Below are 20,669 nucleotides of genomic sequence, written 5' to 3' on the forward strand. Positions count from 1 at the left end.
ACGAGCTGCACTTTGGAAGAGCCACTGTAGGAAAAAGCCATACATCACAGGGCAGAAGAAGCCGGCCCGAAAAAAATGTTTTAAAAAATTGACAGAGAGAAAAGGGGTGTGCAGGGGGCGTTGCTTCATCCTTCTCCACCCTAACGGCACTGATTTTTTAATAGAGTTAAAAAGTTTGAACACAAAGAAATAAAAGTACACCATACATCATACAGTTTTTTTTTTTATGCTGTTGCAAATCTCTTTTTTTCATGCGTTTCTTTGTCCTATTTCTTGGTTTTTCTTCAGCTGACTAATGTAAGTGTTTGAGACTGTCCTGTGCGGTGCATTCTTTCGCATGCTGGCCTTTGGTGTGGGAATGGCACAGATGACAGTGGAAAGGAACACTGGTGTGGACTTTGGCAGAACACAGACTTGTTAAGCTGTGTGCACTGCAAAACCGGGAGAGCACTCAGCATATATTCTTATATAGCTTTTACTCTTGACCAAGATGGTGTTAACAGCAATTTTAACAGCGCGGTCCCTTTGGAATTGAACAGCGAACCTCCTGGTGTTACAGGCTATGCCCACATAACTGTGTCTAAGCTGAAAAATAACCATTGTATTTAAAACTGTCAAATTCTTTCACAGAGATTAGGAAAAAAAAAGATATATCACTCGCGCTGCCTGTTGTTGGAAATTTCGTGTGACACTGTTTCATTACAAACGCAACATCATACAAAAGTCTGACTGGGTAAAATTTGAGTCCTTATTCGTCTGAATCCAGTGTGAACACAAGATCTGCTAAAAATACCCAGCAGCAATGTGAAGCTCTGCACCGTGGATGGGGAGCAGTGGTGGCGGCGGCGGTGGCGGCGGCGGCATCAGCGCAGATTGTGGCAGCCGAGTGAGCAGGGGTTTCAGATGGATGTGAGCTTGTGTGAGGCCAAGGCACAGAGCTACCTCTGTGCGTCTCACTGGACTATGTTGCAGAATGACTCGGCTATGTTGCAGTCGTGACAAAGATAAATTACAGCCACTGAAAAACATTTCTACATTTTTTTCTCGCTCTCCTCCCCACCTCTCTTCTTTTTTTTTTTTTTTTTTTTTTTTCTGCCACTGGGTGTAGTCCAAATGTGCCACACCAAAGAGAGATGGTGAAGGGAGGGATGGAGGGGTGGTTCTCTCTGAAAATATATTAGGGGTAAGAAGTTGCCCCTCACCATTCACAGGTCAGGTACTGTGTTTTATCATGGAACATGCCTTCCGTCGCAAGGTTTATGCACTTGGACAGCAAACACTTTTCCCTCAAACTAACCCCTAAAACTCACTAAAAAGGATTTCCAGGTATTTCTGGATTTACTGCATAACATGTTTAGAGTAGGTATTACAGATGGATACTGTATTACAGACTAGACGGCTTGGGTTCTGTATGTTACACACACACTTAATAAAGTACAAATCTTACAGGAAGGCAACTGGGATGTTAATGGACTAATTTATAACTGAACTAACTTTGATTTAACTCCAGTTTTAACATTCACTTCCTTATGCTGGGGCCTTAAAGCCTCATCTGAACTATTTGATGTTTAGACAAAGAAATACAAACTCTGTTCTATCCCAAATGTTTCTGTGTGTCTTATCATCGAGTCTTTTGCTCCCTGTACTCCTCCAGCCTTCTCGCCTCCCAGGACTTTCTTCTTGTCCAAATATTTCAGGGAGCAGGCCTCAAGTATGGCGAGGTGTTTTGGGTGTCTCTTTAGGTGGGCTGCAGCTGACGATATGATTGTGTGGTCAGCAGCGCTGAGCACAGACCACCCAGCAGGCAGCTGCTACCATAATGGCCAACAGGCAGGGCAGGAAACAGGAAACAGGAAGAAGAAGGCAGGACATCCTGTTCATCTAGATCAGTGTGTTAAACATGACATCACAACTGCATGGCTCTGTAATAAAGGATACCTGTTAAGAAGCTAAACATTCAGTCTGTTCTTAAATCACCACAGCTCAAACAAATTTCTATGTTTTCCGTGTGAGCGCGTGTGTATGTTTCTCGTTGTCTTTGTGCGCATCTGTCTTCTCAGTTTGCCTTTTCAGCCCTCACACTGACACTGTTTTTCAGACTGCTCCATCATCCAAGACATCAAATCCTATCCTTTTCAGCGTGAGGATAAAGAAGAAAAAGAAATACATGCATTTTCATTTGAATATACACCAGCCACAGCCTCGCAAAACTCCGACAAAAAAACACAGAAGCACAAACATTCCAATACATAAACAGACAGAGACAAGAGACAAACTTGAACACATACACACATATCTCCCAGACACACAGCACACACTGACAGACAAACTAACAAAGAAACAGAAAACACAAAGCACAGCACAGCCAGAAGTCGACTTTATGCAGAAATATTCTAAAGTGTGTTTTACAATACAATTAAACATCAAAGGCTGATATATTCCTCTGTGATCTTTAACACCCCAGTGAACAAACCCCATACACCCCCATCCACTTACAGCATACAGAGAAAGTTGCTGAACGTCACTGCTAATTACTAGATAGAGACAGAAGAAGACTTTGCAAAAACCAGGACATATTCAAATATATGCATTCGATCCGCCATAAACCATTCAAGGCCTGTGTTATTTACTTTAGATTATTATTTTTAAGTTTTAGGAGTAATTGCAGCTCATGATGACACTGTTCTAAGGCGAAGAAACAGTAACACAATGAAAGGGAGATCTGTTCAAAATAAATAAGCATATGGTGAGGTTGAGCCGAACACTTTTTTTTTTAGTGTTATAAAAACGCATGAAAACAGAATATAGCAAAAAAAACTGACCACCTGCCTTTTGCAACACTACAACAAGCACTTGTGCAATTATAAAACTTATTTTTTTTATCTGGTCTGAAGAAAATGTATTTTCATTAACTGTTGTAACATCTCAACATTAATTATAAGAAAAACTGCTTTACTACAATTGGCTTAGAGTTACATTTCTGAAGTTTCTTGTACCATTTAGAGAGAATTTACTTCTAAATGTATAAATTGCAAGATATAAAATGATGTCTCCAGACAGTGTAAGGTATTATATGCTCTCTGTATATGAGGTAAATATAATTTTCTAGAATTGACTTTTATATTACCTTCTCGTTTAAGCCAAAGGGCATGAAGTCCAATTACAGTACTTCAATATCTACCACCAGATCTTGCCAACCTGCAATCTGCAAATGAGTGCTTTACTGATGTTTAACTGTGCAAACTCTGCAAAACCTTTCCAAAATATTTGAAACCATTAGTGGAAAAAAAAAAAACAACAAAAAAAAAAAACGTAAAGCACAGGAAAACTGGTTGTTTAATTATTTGCTTAAACATAAATTTTTCAGATTTTCTTGTAGGAATAATGTTTTCACAGATCTGGCTCTCCATAAGTAGCAAATCTCAAAATGTGTCTTCTGTACAGTCTTAAACGTCTCCCATTCTCTTTTTATTTAAAGATACAAGTGTGATAGCACACATTTCTGCAGCAATCCGAGGCTGCATCTCTCCTTTTGGTCAAGTTTATCTCAGCGTGCCAGTGGAACTAAGTATCCAAACAGTAAAGGCATTTTACCAGACATTTATGATTAAAGATATTAGCAACAGCCTCTCCTTTGACAAAACCCTGACCATGGCACACAATATGTCCCTTCCCTTCACTTAACTAAAGCTTTACTGAGCCCCTGGTGTACAGCAAAGTGCCCTGACAATCGGCTCAATGCCCTGGCCAATCACAGAGACACGTGACCTTCTAATCCCTCTCTCTGAGAAGGGTAAGAGTGTGTTGTCACTGTTGGTTTTGTGAATCAGTGCCCATAATCCCAAATGATTTGTCAAGAGGGAGAGTTCTTAAGAGAGTAAGAGAAACAAAAGCAGCGCAGTCCAGATAGTGTGGGTGTTGGTGTGTGCATGTGTGTGAGCTTGTGTGTACGCATGTGTGTGTGTGTGTGTGTGTGTGTGTGTGTGTGTGTGTGTGTGTGTGCGTGTGTGGATAACATAAGGAAAAAGAAAGGAAGAGAAAGGGGACAGACCATGCTTTTGACTATGCATGTGTGTGTTTGCATGCAACTGCATACGTGTGCACTTGTGTGTGTGTGTGTGTGTGTGTTTGTACAGGGTCTCTGAGATTACAGAGCTTGGCTGACAGAGTCCTCTGTGTGTAATCGTGGGTCCACATGCGAGCGCTCACCTTCCTCTGAGCGGATTAACCTAACGCTAAATCCCAAGAGAGCAACAGGCCAGACAGGCCACACAGAACAACTTCATTGACGATGGGCAGAAAAGGGAAGGCCATGTGTAAAATCTTTTTTTTACACTAATACACTTTTTAAAAATGATAATGTGACAGCAACTCCTAAATCACGATATAAATAATTTTATAAAGTAAGAGGACACTTTACAGGAGTTAAAAGTTCTAAAATGTATCTAGATGTTACACAGTGAAAAATGTTTCATCATTGAACTAACAGTGAAATTCTATCGCGCGATAAATATCTGTGTGTGCATTACACTTTTCCCAGACTCACAAATTAGGTTAATATACTGAAGCAGACACAACACTTTAAGGTTTCCTGAGGTCTTCATAAAAAAAAATGTTTTTTAAGTGTAATCGATCTGAAAGCTCCCGAAATGTAGAAACTAATAAAACCATTTTTGTTTTTTGTTTTTTGAAAAGCATGAAGTCACTCTAAGTTTTTGTAACATTTAAAATTAACAGTTATTTATATTTTTTTCTATCACAAAATTGCAGTTTGACATTGTAGTAATTAATGTGTGACACCATAGGTGTAAGGCTTTACTTATATTTTTGTGAATATGAGTTAAATACACAGTGTGTAGTACATTTTTTTACTCTCATTACTTCACCTTTCCATCTTCACAAGACCTTATTTTCACGATTTTGTATAAAACAAATAGGTGTCATTTTATAATTAAAGGCGTAACTTATAAAGTTATGCAAGGGTGATTATGGTGTGGTTATTAAAACTCTCACTGCAACAGGTTCAAGTGAGCTACAAGAGAGTAAACTAAACTCATAAATAAATCATCACTGCTGTTGTTAAAAAAAGAAAAAAAAAAACTTTTAGTAAATCTGATTCTAAAAGTTTCAGAATATAACTTATAATTTAGTCTGAATGTGAAAACGTCCTCTAAAACACTCCTTTACTAATTACTGCTCTGACTGTGTCTGTTTAATTCAAGTTGGATGGATGAATTGTGTCCTGCTGTAAGTGACTTTGGAAATGTTTAACACTTTTATCAGCCCAGGTTTTTTAATACAGCCATGAAAGCTGCCTATGTACAGACTATCCTGGGTAAATGTAAAATGACATAGGACTGTGCTTTTGAGTGGAGTGGAGTTTATTACATTAAAACTAAAAATGTAATAGACTGTAAACACAAATAAAGTCAATCTCAAGTTTCCCCTACAGTCCAGTGTTTTAATTTAAAAGACGTAAAAGTTCTTTATTTTCCTTTTCTTTACCTGGATTTATAGGATTTTTGTTAAATTGTTAAGTATGTCATAAAATATTTCACGCTTCATCAACTTTTAGTGTAACTTCAGCCTTGCACAGCGCTGAAGAGAATATCTTGGTATATTAAAGGAGGGCATCCTGTTAAGGAGCTGTGGCTTTTGGACTGTGCGCCTGCATGTGGACATTAAAGCTACACAAGGTCGAAACAACAATAATACCACCCAAGACACTAAGCAGACCTTGACTCCCCTAAAAGACCATAAAGAGCTATTTGGTGTCAGCCTGTAATTATATGACATAGCTGTCACCGGCGTAAGTCGATCGGGGTCACAACAAATCAATAGACGCAGTTACTGTACTTTGTTGGAGAAGCGGCGCGCGTTGGAATGGACCCTCAAGTTTCCCTGTGGTCCATTAGAAATAAGGATCATATGGTGTGTGTTCGTATGGGTGGCGAGTGGTGGGAGCGCGGTACTTACTTTATTTCGCATGAAATCTTGTCCGGGTGAAGTGAAGGGATTAAAAAAGAAGCAGTCCGCCGGGTGTTTGGTCCGGCCGAGTGACAGGAAGGTTGAAGCCGCTGTGTTGATGCGAACGGACTTCGCCAAAAAAGACGCACTTAAAATCCAGGAGCGCAACTTAGCAGAGGACGTCGCCGGTAAAAGGAAAAAAAAAGTAACCTACAGATCAGGGTAGGAGTCTGTGTGATTTCAGTGAAAACTCTCCCTCTCTCTCTCTCTCTCCTGTCTCCTGTGTCTGTGTGTTTCTCTCTCTCTGGTCGGACAGTGTGTGCTCAGGAGGCGGCGAGGACGCGTCGCCTGGTCTGCGCGCTGGGTACCCGGTGGAGCGGAGCGGTGTGGCGGCGGTGGAGGAGGAAGGAGGAGGAGGAGGAGGAGGAGGAGGAGGAGGTGCTGGTATACTGGTGTACTGCTGGACGTCTGGAGCTGATGGTGATGTTGAGAGGCTGTTTCTGTTCCTTCCCACAATCCTGACCGAGTCTTTTCCTAAACCCTCTCCTCTCTCAGTGCGAGGAGAAGTAATCGATTTTTTTTCCTCTTTTTTTTTTTTTTTTTTTTTTTTTTTTGACTCCTGAAAGGGGGCGGGCTCACATTTCCCAACTCTAGTTTAATGAAAGAGGCACAGCTCTTAATGCTTTATTATCGCGCCAGCCCCGGTAGAGTGGACGCACAATTAACTGCTCAGAGAGGACCACTAGAGGAAGATGATGTGTGCTTTAAATAATGAACCCACGGAGAACACGTCAAACATCTGCAGCCGCCTTAACACAGCCACACCGATAAACTTTGGCTGATTATAATTTCAGTTTTTGCCTATTGTTTTGTGCATGTCACCAGACGGCAAGTACTCTCAAACTTTACCCCCTCAGAAAAATGAACTGTCAACAAGATGTGCTGAAAATCTTACTCCTGAAGCCACTTATTTAGGGATTCTTTAGTACTGACTGGAAAAAGAAAATCACTAAATCACAAAATAACTCACTCCAATCTCATTTTAGGATAGAGACTAATTTCTATTCAACTCTATGGTCTTGTTGCACCACCTCACAAATAATAACACATACTAAATAACTCCCAGCAGATTCATTCCATGTCAGTGAAGGATGAATGCCGTCTCCTGCTTCATTGTCTGCTAAGTTTCCACCATGCATGCCGCCAATCATTCTTCAGGACGCAGCTATCTTCAACAGATAAGCCCTTACACAGACACTAAGCATGGGGAAATTACCAAGCCTTTATCCATCCAACCAAATGATTTCAAAACATCCACTCTATTAGTGTGAAGATAACAATTAGAACAGCAAGTTTGCCACTTCAGATAAGACTCAGACAAGCAGCACAAAGCTTTTTCTACAAAGATTTATCCTAGATAGGCCTTGTAATACTGCAGTTCTATTATACTCACATTATATGGGCACTGTATCAGTTAAAAGATTTTAAATGGTGGTCTTGAATGCAGCTCTTAATGCACTGCAGGTCTCACTCTTGAGTTTTTGTCAAAAAATTTGGACAAACACAGGTTTTGCTGTTTTAATTTCCATACATTTAATATCCAGTGGGAGCAATTTCTGTTAAAATTTAGTTTGTCACTTCTGTCGAGCTGTTAATTACACTCTCAGTCTTTGCATTGGCACTGGAGCAATGTCCATTTTTAACTGAAAAGCTTATATAAGCCTGAAGAGTATCAACAAACCAACAGTCGAACCCAACTGGTTTCATTCAAATGTAGACAAATGAGCTCAGCTTTAGCTTTGTGCTTCTCTGTCAGTATAGAGTTGTGTGAGGTGTAAACGGACACTAAGCAATATCTGAATCTTTTCTTCCTTTCAGGTTCACTTGGGAAACATATGGTATGTATGTAGTCAGCTACCAAGTCAGTCAATGGGTCGGTCAGAGAAGGAAATGGCGGGACATGAAATCAGTTAATAAATAAATCAAGCTGGCTAATCTGCTTGACGGATGGACATTACAGCTTGTAACTGAAACCACTGGTGTCTGATGACTCAGGATACCACCTTCACATCACCTGACCCTTTAATCTTTAATAGCATTTCCTCTGGCCCCCAGATCGCTGTAATAATCAATAAGGTGTAGTCTGTTTGACATAGTGGCTTCATAAATGCAACATGGCAAATATCAATAGCATCAGATATCAGGCAGAATGAAATGTACAGACATGACACACTTAAAAGCCAATCTCCTCCTTTCAGCATGTGCTACTGGCAATCGCATGAAATGTGTCATTGTCATTGACACCTTTGGGTGCCCGCATGATCTTACGTACCACATTCAGTGTTCCTTCTTCTGCCGTCTTGCGTGCCCACAGTCTTGTAGCTTTCTGTGCTGTCTTTTAGTGATTCGTCTGAGAGGTCCGTTCAATGTTCACAATGCTTGAGGTTGTCTTGGTTGGCACCTTGTGGGATAAGTAACATAGGAAACTATCAGGAGGAGAAAAGAGAGAGAACCTGCCAGTGAAATGGTAATTGTCTGCATGTATGTGAATGCACCTTTCACAGTGTGCAGGATCCATCTTTGTATGTGCGTGTGTATGTGTGTGTGTTTAACAGCCATATGAAATACAGAGAAATAAATGGGGGGAGGTGGACTGAATATATTTGAATGGTATAAAATCATTAAATGAGGCAAACACTAGCTCATGCATATTCATAAATGACTGTCTGACTTGTCTACAGGGATAAACTTATAGTGAAGGCATACTAAAAGCCTCATTCTATGCTCACACATCTAATGCAAAGTAGGGAAGACCTACTGTATATTTTGCTCTTGAGACTACAAGCAGTGGTCTGTGGCGAAATCTACAGTGCAAACAGCTCTAAGCATAACAGCCTTATTATTACTACGTTATATAGTTTCATTCAGTGTCACATTATTCCTTTGCTCAGTTAACTAATTTAAATTTAGATACGCAAAGCACAAGTATGTGAAAACAACCTGAGTTTGTTTCAGGTTACGAATTGTAGGCTGTGGCATTTGCGCATTCATAAGCCAAACTATCTTCTTTTTAATTAAATCTAGAAAACTACATTATTAGTTTGTCATCCACAACTTTGTCTGCTTAACTCAAAAGCTGTTGTCCCTCCTCCATTTGTTTCAGATTTACATTGTGAATATGTCAGTGTGTCTGTATGAGTACATTCAAGTGTAGGTTGAAAGCCTCATCAAAGCTCGGCGAAGAAAAATCAACAGTTTGCCAAAACAATTATGTAATTTAAAAAATGTCACAGTGTATATCCACACACACAAACACTTTGGGTAAATGCAATTTTGTGAGGTTTGGCATCATCTGCGCATAAAGAGAACAGGGAAACTGAGACTGGATGTTAAGTCAAACACATAAGTGTGGTTTGCTGATATTGATCTTGTTCTGATTGTTTCTTAAGCCTCTTCTGGCAGTCACTTCACAGCATGTGTCACACATACACATGAAGAGCAGCTCTCCTGAAAATGTGTGTTTTTTTGTAACAGAGAGAGAAAGAAAGGAATGCCTCTCTCAAGCAAAAGATAAACACAAACACATTTCCAGGGCAAACAGGAACAGCCTGGGCTCAGTGCAATCTGTTGTCGATCATGCTCACGTGAAAACACAATCTGCCTGTCACAGTAGATGATGTTGTCAAGCACTCTGCCTCGCTGCTCCTGCTCTTGAGAATTAGCCAGCTATTACAGAAGCACTACAAGACACATGGAGTATTTGTCGTGTGTCAGATATTTCTGAGAATGCTTCCAGCCTTATATAGTATTTACCGTTTCAGTCACTTTTTTTTTTTTACATTTCTTCCCTAATGAATTTGAGAGACGTTTTATAGCAGTGACAGTGGATTGATGCTACATGATGTGATTACCAAACTCTTCACAGGGGGCACAGAAAGACCTGCAGGCCAATTACAGTCACAGACTCAGCTGGGGCTCTATAGATCTTACCCCTTTAGAGGTGTGTGTGTATGTGTGTGTGTGTGTGTGTGTGTGTGTGCGTTGCAGTTAGATTTGATATGGATGTTTAAAATGCACTGCTAATTCCCATTTTAGTTTGAAATACAATTACATTGTGATGATATTCATTTGTCAAGAATTGTATGTTTATCATTACAAAGAGCCTCCAAAAAGGCCTTAAATCATCTTAAATTCTGTCTCACGTATTCATTTCACAACAGAATCTGGCATAAATTAAAGAATAATTGAAGATAATAATTGTAACACATGGAACGAAGGTATTACAATAATGAAATTTTGATACAGTATGATAACTGATTTCAGAGTGATAGTTTTAAATCTAACACATGCATCCATATTGTAAGTCTGGGCATGTGTGATACTGTTCATATTGTGTGAATAATGTTTTGTGCTTTTTTGTGCCTAACTCCTCACTACTACTCCATATCACTGTACACTCATTTCTTGTTCCTATTATCATTAAATCCATATTGTGTAGTTTTTAATCAGCCTGAACAGTTGAGCTCATTTCTCTGGGAAAACATACCTGCTGCCTTCGCAGTCATCTCTCAATTTTCTGGAGAGATGCGAGACATTTTCTTGCCGATCGGCATTTGGTCTTTGTGTAAGTCATCCAATGTGTTATATTACTCATGATTTGGAGCACCTTATTAATAAGGTTTATAATGAAACTCAGAGGGCAATATCATCAGTAATTACAGTTGGAAGAATTGTTCCACTGTACAGAATAATTAGGGGAGCAAAGGTGAGAAAATCAGCTTTAATTAACTGAAAGCATATGTCCTCATATTAGAAAATACATAAAACAAAGAAATTCAAAATTCTTGGGAAGTATTTATTTGTATAGTCAAATGAGCTTCTGTTATATAAAGGTGTCCTTTCCTCTAAATTTAACTTGTAGACAATTTTATTTCTTGAGTGAAAGCTGTAAATCTGCTTTTCTATTGCAAATATAACAACATGTACCTATTCAGAATTGTAAATGTATTTAAAGAAAAAAAAAATTATATTTATATTGACAGATTGATGTACACACATTTCCCACATGTGAATACTACATACCACTGCCTTTTACATGACGGTACAATAAATTAAACTAAAATTAAACTAAAACAATGCTTGGAATTAGATAGCAAACTCAAACTTAATTTTTTTTATTTTACAATCTTTCACAGCAAGAAAAGAAAAGGATAAAAAAAAAAAGTTCAGGGTTTATTTGAATATGACTATATTCCACAGTGGGGTGCACTATGGGGTTTGGATTGTAAACTTGTTCTGGTCAACATATACACCGGAACATTTCATATTTGTCCTCCATAGTTCAGTTTCAGAAAACTATCCTCTTCGGTTAAATCATGCACGTGGTCAAAATATCTTTACAACCCTAATGGCTGTCAAAAAAGAGACAGCATTGGTGATTTGCATGTGTCGTGTTTAACCAACAGTATTCTGTCGTACACCTTTTATGCATTATGCATGAAGCACAAGCTGAACAACAAGCTCTCCCTTTGTTCTGCCTGATGCTCCAGTTACATCATAGGAAAAGCACCATGGTCCTGTGACTGCACTGAGCAGCACAGACACGCTGCCTCTGGCTGAGCCGCGGATCAGACCTGTTGCTTCAACACTTTGTGATACCACCGTGTATATGTGAGATGAACAAACACCCACACGCCTAATTTGTGCATGTTTAAAAATTCACACATGACACATAAAAGTTTTAAATTGCACATATGCCACACCAAATGATTGATGAGGAATGATTTGATTGTTGGTAATCTAACAGTGATACTATTATGTATAATCCATTAGTTATTTAGATTTGTTTGGTCCAATGCATTGAGCGTGTAATTAATCACAATGAATATTTAACAAATCAAATATAGGATTTCGGTGCAACTTTGAAAAATAAATCTTCATCACACATTTAATAAACATAATATTCAATATTGTATTCTTTAAGAATACATTGTTTTACATATGCATTGACACTGATATACATTTTACTCCTTTATTAACGTCATTGAAGACATGTAAAACAAAAAAACACATTTTGTCTGCAGAAATGAGGTGCACTTCAACAGTGCTATGTAATTAAGTGTGCAGCCTGCAGGGGAGCTCTGCATCCTTCTCAGCACATAAACTGTTTAATAGTCCACATTTACTGGATGTATCCCCACTCAGAAACTTTTGACCTTGAATTATCAGTCGGTCAATGAAAATCTAGTCATATTATTTTAAAGAGAACTTACATATCATGTTCCATTCATAACATAATCCCTTCCTGTTTACTTTTAACTCCCTGCACTGTAACTGGCACTTCTCTCACTCCCTTCATAGCTCCCTGTGTGTAACTGCAACACAGTCTGACTCTGTAGCACTGGCTCAAAATTCCCTTTGTTTCAACCAGATCGCTTCATGTGATGGGTGGAAAAAAAAATCACTTTCTGCTAATGATTTTTCCTCCTTTTGAAAGGTTGGAAAGTAATTCCCTCTGAACTTCTCCAACACAGGCACAGTTATTTCATTGTTCGTGCTGCCCTTTCTCTAATTGTGCCTGTAAAGGGGAGATGCCAGTTCAGTTTTCTTTTTTCATTTTTGTCTCTCTTCACAGCCTGCCCACTGGTGTTTCTTGAAAGGGTGTAAAAGCTCTGTATAAACAGTTAGTGTTAATTATGCAACACAGGAATATATCTACCTCTGAGCAAATTTCACCATCAGCATGATTTAAGGTATAGCAAAGAACAGGCAATGCTTCTTTTAAGAATGACCGACATCTCCTAGACACAACTTCTAATTCTTTTTTTTTTAAAACCCAATCTCTGGTCTTCTTACATTTTTGACCCACCCAAACCTATTTAACCCATTTGGAAGGATACAGTACATACAATGACATGTTTTTAGCTTTGAGAACCAAGGCAGCATATTTAGACAGGTTTTATCACCTGTTACCTTCTCTGATTTCTTCACATATATGTTTGATATATATGATTTATGTGTAATTTAAAAAATACACAATTACATAAAAACTTACAGACTTTTACAAAGAAATAAAGACTAATGCGAGCATAACCACCTGAACTGGCTCTCTGTTAAAAAAAAAAAAAAAAAAGATTACTTTATTCACAACTGGTTTTCTTTAGAAATATTATTATAACAAAAAAACCATCCATCTTGTACAAAAATGTTTATTTTAGTTCAGATAGACATAGCTATGCAACCAGTCAGATGACCAGAGGTTATTTTACACTACCAAAATCAAGAACAAACACAATGAAACGAATGGTAATATACAGAGCTATGCAAGAATGGAACAAAGTACCAGAACACATCACAAAAGAAAACTGTAAAATGAAATTCAAGAAGTTGGTCAAGAAGCATCTATTGACCATAAATGATTGATCCTTGGGCTAACTGAATATATGTTCTGTATATACTATACCGCTACTGACCTAAAAGAGCTGTCGTGTCTGTATTTTGTCTGTTGTTTATTTTCTTTCGTGATATGTTGTATGTGAAAAATTGTTTTGTATGATTATATTGTATGTTATTTGCATTGACTAGCTGTAAAGATTATTGTAAGGACCCCTGAGAGAATAGCTGTAGGATCCTTAATAAATAAATAAAGAGAGAAAGATTAAGTCAAATGTAAGAGAAAGAGTAAAAATGTATGAAGAAAATTTGGCGACTTTATTTAGATCACGGACTGAAATCCATTTTGAGAGACTTCTTCTTTGGGAAACTTTAGTTTCATGCAACAAAAAAAAAAAAAGCAAAAAGGGGAACACCACTCCAAAATATACAGGTCAGCAGTATTACAGAACTAGACTTACATCATCTCTAGATCAGGCATTAGATCTCAAACTGATTTTGTCATTGATTTCAGAAGTTCTGCTCGTAGTCCAAAAGAAGATTGGGATTCTACTGAAGACATTATTGAGACAAATGACACTATTATCTGTCATTTGCTGTTTGATAGTTTAACTTTCCTTTGCAATGGACTAGAATGACTTATTTGACTTTCTGGGGTCTAGTGTGTATGTGGTAATAAAAGTAGTTCTTACACAATGTCTACTGTCATCACTGCTTCCAACTCCTGTAACATTACACAGCAGACGTCCCTCCTGCAGCTGTTGACCTTAACCAACTCCCTTGACAATTAAAGATCACTCAGCATGGCTATGCAACTTCTCCCACACTCTCCCCAAGCAGCTGATAGCATCTCACTGTGAAGAAAAGCAAGTAGAGCGGAATATAATGTGTGTCTAAATGAGGGTTCCCCTGCTCTGATGCGCGATAGCGAGGCCTAGCGACCATCGGTGCAAGCCCGCGTTGTGCGACGGAGCTCGGCAGAAGAGCGGCAGAGTCTAAAGCTCTTTGTGCCTCCAGGATAACCCCCGACTCATTCTTATTCAGACATGATCAGAGGGGAGGCAGGCAACTGAGATTAGCTGCAGATCAAAAGAGCTGCCTCACGCCTGCGCTTGTGTTTTGTAGATTTAGGCAGCCCTGGTAGGCACTCTATAGTGGCGGCGGAGCGTCATACTGTTTTCTGGCCTCAACAGTGCTCAAGGGGGTAGATGGAAGGAGAGTTTTCATACAGAAGCCTGGGCCTCTGCTGGAAATCTTCCAAAATTAAATAATAAAGACAGTAGAGTAGAATGAAAAGTGGAAAAAATAAGAGCAAAAGTACTACGCTGTTTCTGTAAGTCATTACAGTGGAACAAAGATAGTTGTCCTTTCCATACCATCCAAAGTGAAACTGCTTCCATATGTGTAATAAGTCTTGGTTCAGTGATAATTTGTTTAAAAATGAAATGCACTTTCTACAGAAACATTAGCTTTGAAAATTCACCAGCATCTGGATGTGAGGTACCACCAAATAACCATGGAAACTACTAACTACTGTCATTCATCTGTCAGCAGTCATTATAGAATAAACAAACAGCAAATTACTTCTAAGCTGTATCCTAACCATCCTATTAATTTACACAAAACACGAGCAGATACCACAAAAAGTGAGATAAATTCAGTAAGAAATAAACAAGCTGAAACAAGTCTATAAGTCATTTTTCTTCACTTTAAGTAACTATTAAAGTATGTATACCATTAACATTATGACTTCCACCGCTTTCATTAAAATAGATCTTAGCATATATATTAAAACTCTGGCAGAGAATACAAACAAAAGTAACTCTATACTACTCATAATAGAACAAAAAGGATCGCAACAATCGTACTAATAGTCGAGTGTTAGGTAAGACGACAGGATGAGGTGAGTTTCAAAGGCAGAGAGGCAAATGCGTAAGAACGCTCGCCACCCTACAGAGAAAGAAAACAACGTGTTTCCTCAACTCCGCTGACCATCAAAGCAGTGGAATTCAGGGGCAAAAAAGCTAATAAGTGAGGACTGAGCGGTTCCTGTAAACTGGGTCAAAGTTTCTCAGGTCCTGCCTCTTTGGATTAATAACAAGAGAACTGTAACTCTTCCCAGGTATGAAGTAAGGGATGTGAGGCCAAGCCTAAACTTGCACTGCAAATTACTGTTTTACTTATGTCTTGGTTTACATTTTATTTATTTTGTTTTATATTAAAGTTATTTTTTTTTAAAGAGGACATACATCATGATTTCTGAGAATATCACATTCAGGAATAATATAACTTCTATCATTTCATCCAAAAGCAGCAGTTACATCAAAAGTAAAAGGAAAATGCTGAAAAAAAATATTTCACCATTCATTACATTCAAACAAAGCATTTGTTTCAGTTAGAAATTCCATTTGGTTGTTTTGGGACAAGTGCCCTGCAGCAGAGACTCTTTCTTCTGTTAATGGCTACTGCAAAACCATTTTGCTTCGAATAAACCTCTTTGTGTTCATTTAATATGACAAAAGTTTCTCCCTATTCTCAAAGTTTTCCCCAGCCTGTCTTAATTCAGCACCAAATTGTGTGACGCATACTGCTACTAAAATGTGTATTTGCCACTTAGGTAGCTACCTTGAGGGAATGACTCATTCCTAAAGCAAACAGCATGTTAAGGTTCTTTTCTCTCACTGATAATTCCAGATTGTGCAGTGACATGTTCTAAGCAATTACCATTAAAGTACCAGTAACCTAAACTGACTGTGAAAAATTAGAAACAGAAATATACACAATATAAATTTCCACTTCAGCGACTCAAACCATTTGTATCGCCTAGGAGGAATAAAAATGTAGACTTAAAAGTAAACACACACGGTTCCACGGAGGTGATCGACAACAGCTGGGACCTGACTCCTACTTTAGCGCTTCTCTGGTGTCTTTGTCAAGCACAAGGACAGCTCAAAGTAAACACTAGTTAAGTCTATCGTTTGGCCTTCACAGTTGTATGGCTATTTCTGTGTGGTGCTACATCACAAAGACATCATCCACTCAATATAGCAGCGTTATAATGAGACAATTAGGAAACAACATTTCAACATAAAAGAAGTTCAGAAGCATGGACTGGCTCAAATATCCACATTACGGCCTAAACTGTTTAACATGTCATGTCCTACTTCATGACTTTGAAATACCCATGAAGACAGGTTTTCCACTGACAGAACAAAATGGACAGAAGAGGAAAAAGGGGAATAGGTGTGCTGAGAAAACTCACCCGTGCCGTTTCTCTGCTTCCCCAGGAAGTTACACCCTACAGCACCAGCTGAGGCCCAACTCAATTGAACATTTCAGATTAAAAAATAAAAAGAAAGGAATACAAAAGGCGTATCTGATGAAAAGAAAACAAGAAAACACCAACAAACTCCCTAAAATAGATGTCCCGCATGTAATAAAGCCAGACCAGCTGGCTTTGAATAGAAACCCCCGATTTGGGTTGTGTTTTTGCCCCCGATCTCTGTCTAAACTGAAACCAGGTCTGGTTCTTTCCAACCACCCTCACCCCCCAAACACAGCCCACCCCTACTCCTCTGTCCCAGCTCAATCCACCTGTCCCTATCACTCCTGGATAAATTTAGCCTCCGAGGGATCAGTAACCCTCACACACACACACTTACCAGCTCCAGACCTTTGTCAGCACTGGCATATATGCCCTGGATTATTGCCCCTGCAAGAATGCTGCCATCTTCACAGTGGCAAAAAAAGACGCCCCCCCCCCCCCCCCCCCCCTTGTTTCCCCTTCATGCAACCCACCTCAACAACATTCTTTGGATTTTATATATTCATTAGTAACAAAACTGTTATGGGTGTAGCTGGATATTAAACTTCTAAACATTTCCTGTGAGAAAAAACACATATTACTTTAAATGGAGCAGAACTCTCAGACTAATATTATAGATGATTCATGATTGAGAGCACAAATAGAAGTTTTTTTTCCCTTAATTTGATGACCTAGAGTATCACAAGGGCAAAACAAATTAAATACCTTTAGCTGTAACACATACTGTAACTCCATTCATAACCAGCATGTGAATCATAAATAAATAATCCAAGGGAAAAGATTAGCCGCCTTTGATAGCATCTTGTCAAATGTGAAAATACCAGGTGCAGTGGTATACACCTATAATTTGGTAATTATAAGCTCATTTAACTAAGTATATCTATGACTAAAATCCGCCTACAGTCTTGGTTTTTCAAAGAACCACAATGCTTAGGAAATGTCGAGTTTTTTTCCACAAATTACTGATAAAAATCAACCATCTCCTTCCAAAAGACAAGTTTTGAGTTTCCCTAAGCTGCTGGCATCCCAACTGTAAGTCATTTAGCTGCTAAATGATACATTCAGTAGTATCAACAAACTTGTAGCGCAATATCCACTCTGACTGTTTTCACATTAGCAGAATTTTGTGAAGGTGGCACCGGGATAATTGTATTTTTATCAAGTGTTTTCCAGTCACAGTCACCTGATGCCAAAATCTAATACACATAATGACACTGAATAATACTCTCAAATTAGTGCTCTATATATCCCTGTTAAATCAAACAATTGGATATAATGGAAATTGATGATATTAAGGAAAGATGAGTAGAATATAGATTGGTGTTTTCCCAGAATACATCTAAAAGAAGAAAACCACCACGAGAGGCGATAAAACAACGGCATTCCCTTGATGACAGGTTTTCACACTTCTGACAGTGAAATATATTTTGTATTGATTTGCTTGTATTGTTTACATGATTCTGGGCACAGATAATCAACTAATCTGTTTATTTTGGGAAATCTCTGTGAACATCTCTACCTGTTCTCTTGTACCTTGCAGGATGAGCGTCTGCCCGCTCTGATGTTAGCGATGATCTCATGGACTGGAATTCAGTGAGGTGGGCTTAGCTGGTGGTTAATGGACACTGGCAGGAGGTAATTGAATTATGAGAAGGGGGTCGGGTCCTGTTCAAAACAACTTTAACATACTGAATATTGTGACCTGTCATGCTGAACCCGAACAATACACAGAACACTTTGCCGTACTGTGTGATTTGGCTGAATATCTCTAATGCACTGCCTTGCCAGCAGAGGCCTGGTGAGAGGGCATTTTCACTGTCTCTTTCTTCTAATTGCGCTTTAGCTAATTGAAGGGACAGCGGACTTAAGTCTTCCTGTTCGAGTGAGGCAGAGCCATGGAGAGAAAAATGTAGAGCAGCGTGGCAGTCTGTCACAAGAACCAGTAAAAACTCCTTTCACTGTTTGTTTTTTTCCTCTTAATTAAGTCAACCAGAAATGTAAGCATATTAAACATTAATGATTGATGCACATAATTTTTGTACAGTAACATATTGTTATAATGAACCCACAAGGATTACATAACTCCTGCGGTAGTGCATCAACCCGACAATCTGGTTTAGAGCTGATAATATTGAGAAACACTTGTAAAAACACATGCACATGTTTGTTTTCCAAGTTTCTTGTAAAATAATCAGAATGCACCAAACTGGAGAAGCAACACTTTGGTTGAATATCTGTGTCTAATCCAGAAGGATCCTTACTTCCTTTCTTTTGCCCACATTGCAGTACATGGCGTGAGCTGACTTCAGCGTGTCTGCCCAGCCCTCTGCTCCACACAAGGTCGCTCTGTGTGTTTGGCCTCAGAGAATGAGGGGAGGCCGCGGCGTACAATCACCACTAAGCACATACCTTTCTGCCCCACAGCCCCACCAGCCCAGACACATACCCAGGGGCTGTATGTTTATTAAGCGTTTCAGGGTAAGACTGCTGATTTAGAGACCCCTACTCAGGTACCTTTAACCTTTGTTTTCATCAGGAATCACTCTCAATGAAAAGGATTTGGAGTACCGACTTTAAACCAGCACTCCAGATCAGATATGCTTGACAAATACCAGTCTAGGCCTTAACCCGACCTGGACCACAGCAGATTAACGAGGGCTGACCGAACCGGTACTCTGGAGCGCTATCCTGATGAGCTCTGTTGGTTTTATAAGAGGCCCCCCCTGTGACAGGATCTGATAAAGCACAGCAGGAGGAGGGCTACAAAGAGAGCTGGAGAGTACAAGAGAGAAAGATCGGGAAAGACAAGGACATAGAGTGATTGAGACAGTACGAGAGCGAGCGAGCGAGCGCACACCTCAATCCAAAAACAATATTTTGACTGAAACTTTACCCTCTCCATCTGGCTCTTTTGAAGGGTGGATTATGACTGGTGCCCCGGCTAACACTCTGTTCCACACTGTTCCTTCTGTAAGTCCAGTCTGACATTTTTCATCAGGTTTCTTTTTTCTTCAGACACTTGCAAAGTAAACACCACATTGTACATTATCAAAAGATGGCACAGTTACACACTCTAGACAATTGAATTTCAGAAACAACATACAATTTAAACCTAAAAACAAGGACAACAAACTCTTTACAATCCTCTATAGAAGTCTAACAGAAGAATGGATGGAATGTTCAGATTTGTCAAAGACATTTTTTACTTCTCCTGTAGTTCATCCTCTCTTATGTTGGAGAAAAGCAGAATGCATTTTCAGGTGGCCATGGTAACAAAGCGAAGCAGTTACCCTTGCACTCACTGGTCTGTTTTTGCCTTAACTTCCACATTAATCTCCCTCATTTTTTCTCCCTCTCTCTCTGAGTTTCCAGAGAGCTAAGTGCATATTGGGAGGAAGGGCCTTTCTGCAATATAAGCAGTACACAGTGTAATTAATTATTAATTAATAAATCAAACATATATAATGTTATGGTCTCGGAAACCTTGAGAGGATTTTGTTCAGCGGTAAGTCTCCTCTCCTCTCCTCTCCTCTCCTCTCTTCTCCTCTCCTCCCCTCCTCTCCTCTTTCTGTGTTTTACACTACAGCCTAAGGCATCGTCTTTAAAGTGACGGGAGGTCCAATTGAAACGTCAGCCCCATATCTGCAATTTAAGGAAAATGTCAAAGATATTAGCAGCAGAGTACGACGGAGCAAAAAATAGGATGACTTCTTGATTAACCACATCTCTTAAGCTTTTAAAGTCGACTGGACAACACTCTCAATATCATAAGCGAACACTTGATTAATATTCACGCTTTAAGTATTAATCACGAGCATTGGATACTGTAACTACATTATTTAATTGAATCTCAATGCATTTACTCTCATTTTCTCCCCATATTACTCTTAGAGTGTTTTTACCCCTGAGTAAACCTCCATAGTGGGTATTTTGACTTAAAAGCCATTGGGAACTGATAGAGTGATGAACTCATGATGCCATTTGA

At 39.0% G+C, this 20,669-nt stretch overlaps 1 protein-coding gene across 15 annotated transcripts in view; it reads right to left on the reverse strand.

Annotated features, from left to right (window-relative positions):
* Positions 1-6,487, reverse strand: part of mef2cb (myocyte enhancer factor 2cb) — a 59,249-nt gene extending 52,762 nt beyond the window's left edge. For 5 of the 15 annotated variants that reach the window (XM_030142989.1, XM_030142987.1, XM_030142980.1 and 2 more), the window contains exon 1: positions 5,977-6,483. The gene's annotated coding sequence lies outside the window, so the exon portion shown is untranslated. Of the gene's footprint in view, positions 1-5,976 lie in introns of all 15 variants that reach the window. The other 10 variants (XM_030142993.1, XM_030142992.1, XM_030142983.1 and 7 more) reach the window with 5 other exon arrangements.
* Positions 6,488-20,669: the final 14,182 nt, after the last annotated feature.

Source organism: Sphaeramia orbicularis, chromosome 9 (assembly GCF_902148855.1).
Source record: "Sphaeramia orbicularis chromosome 9, fSphaOr1.1, whole genome shotgun sequence".
Taxonomy (NCBI): domain Eukaryota; kingdom Metazoa; phylum Chordata; class Actinopteri; order Kurtiformes; family Apogonidae; genus Sphaeramia; species Sphaeramia orbicularis.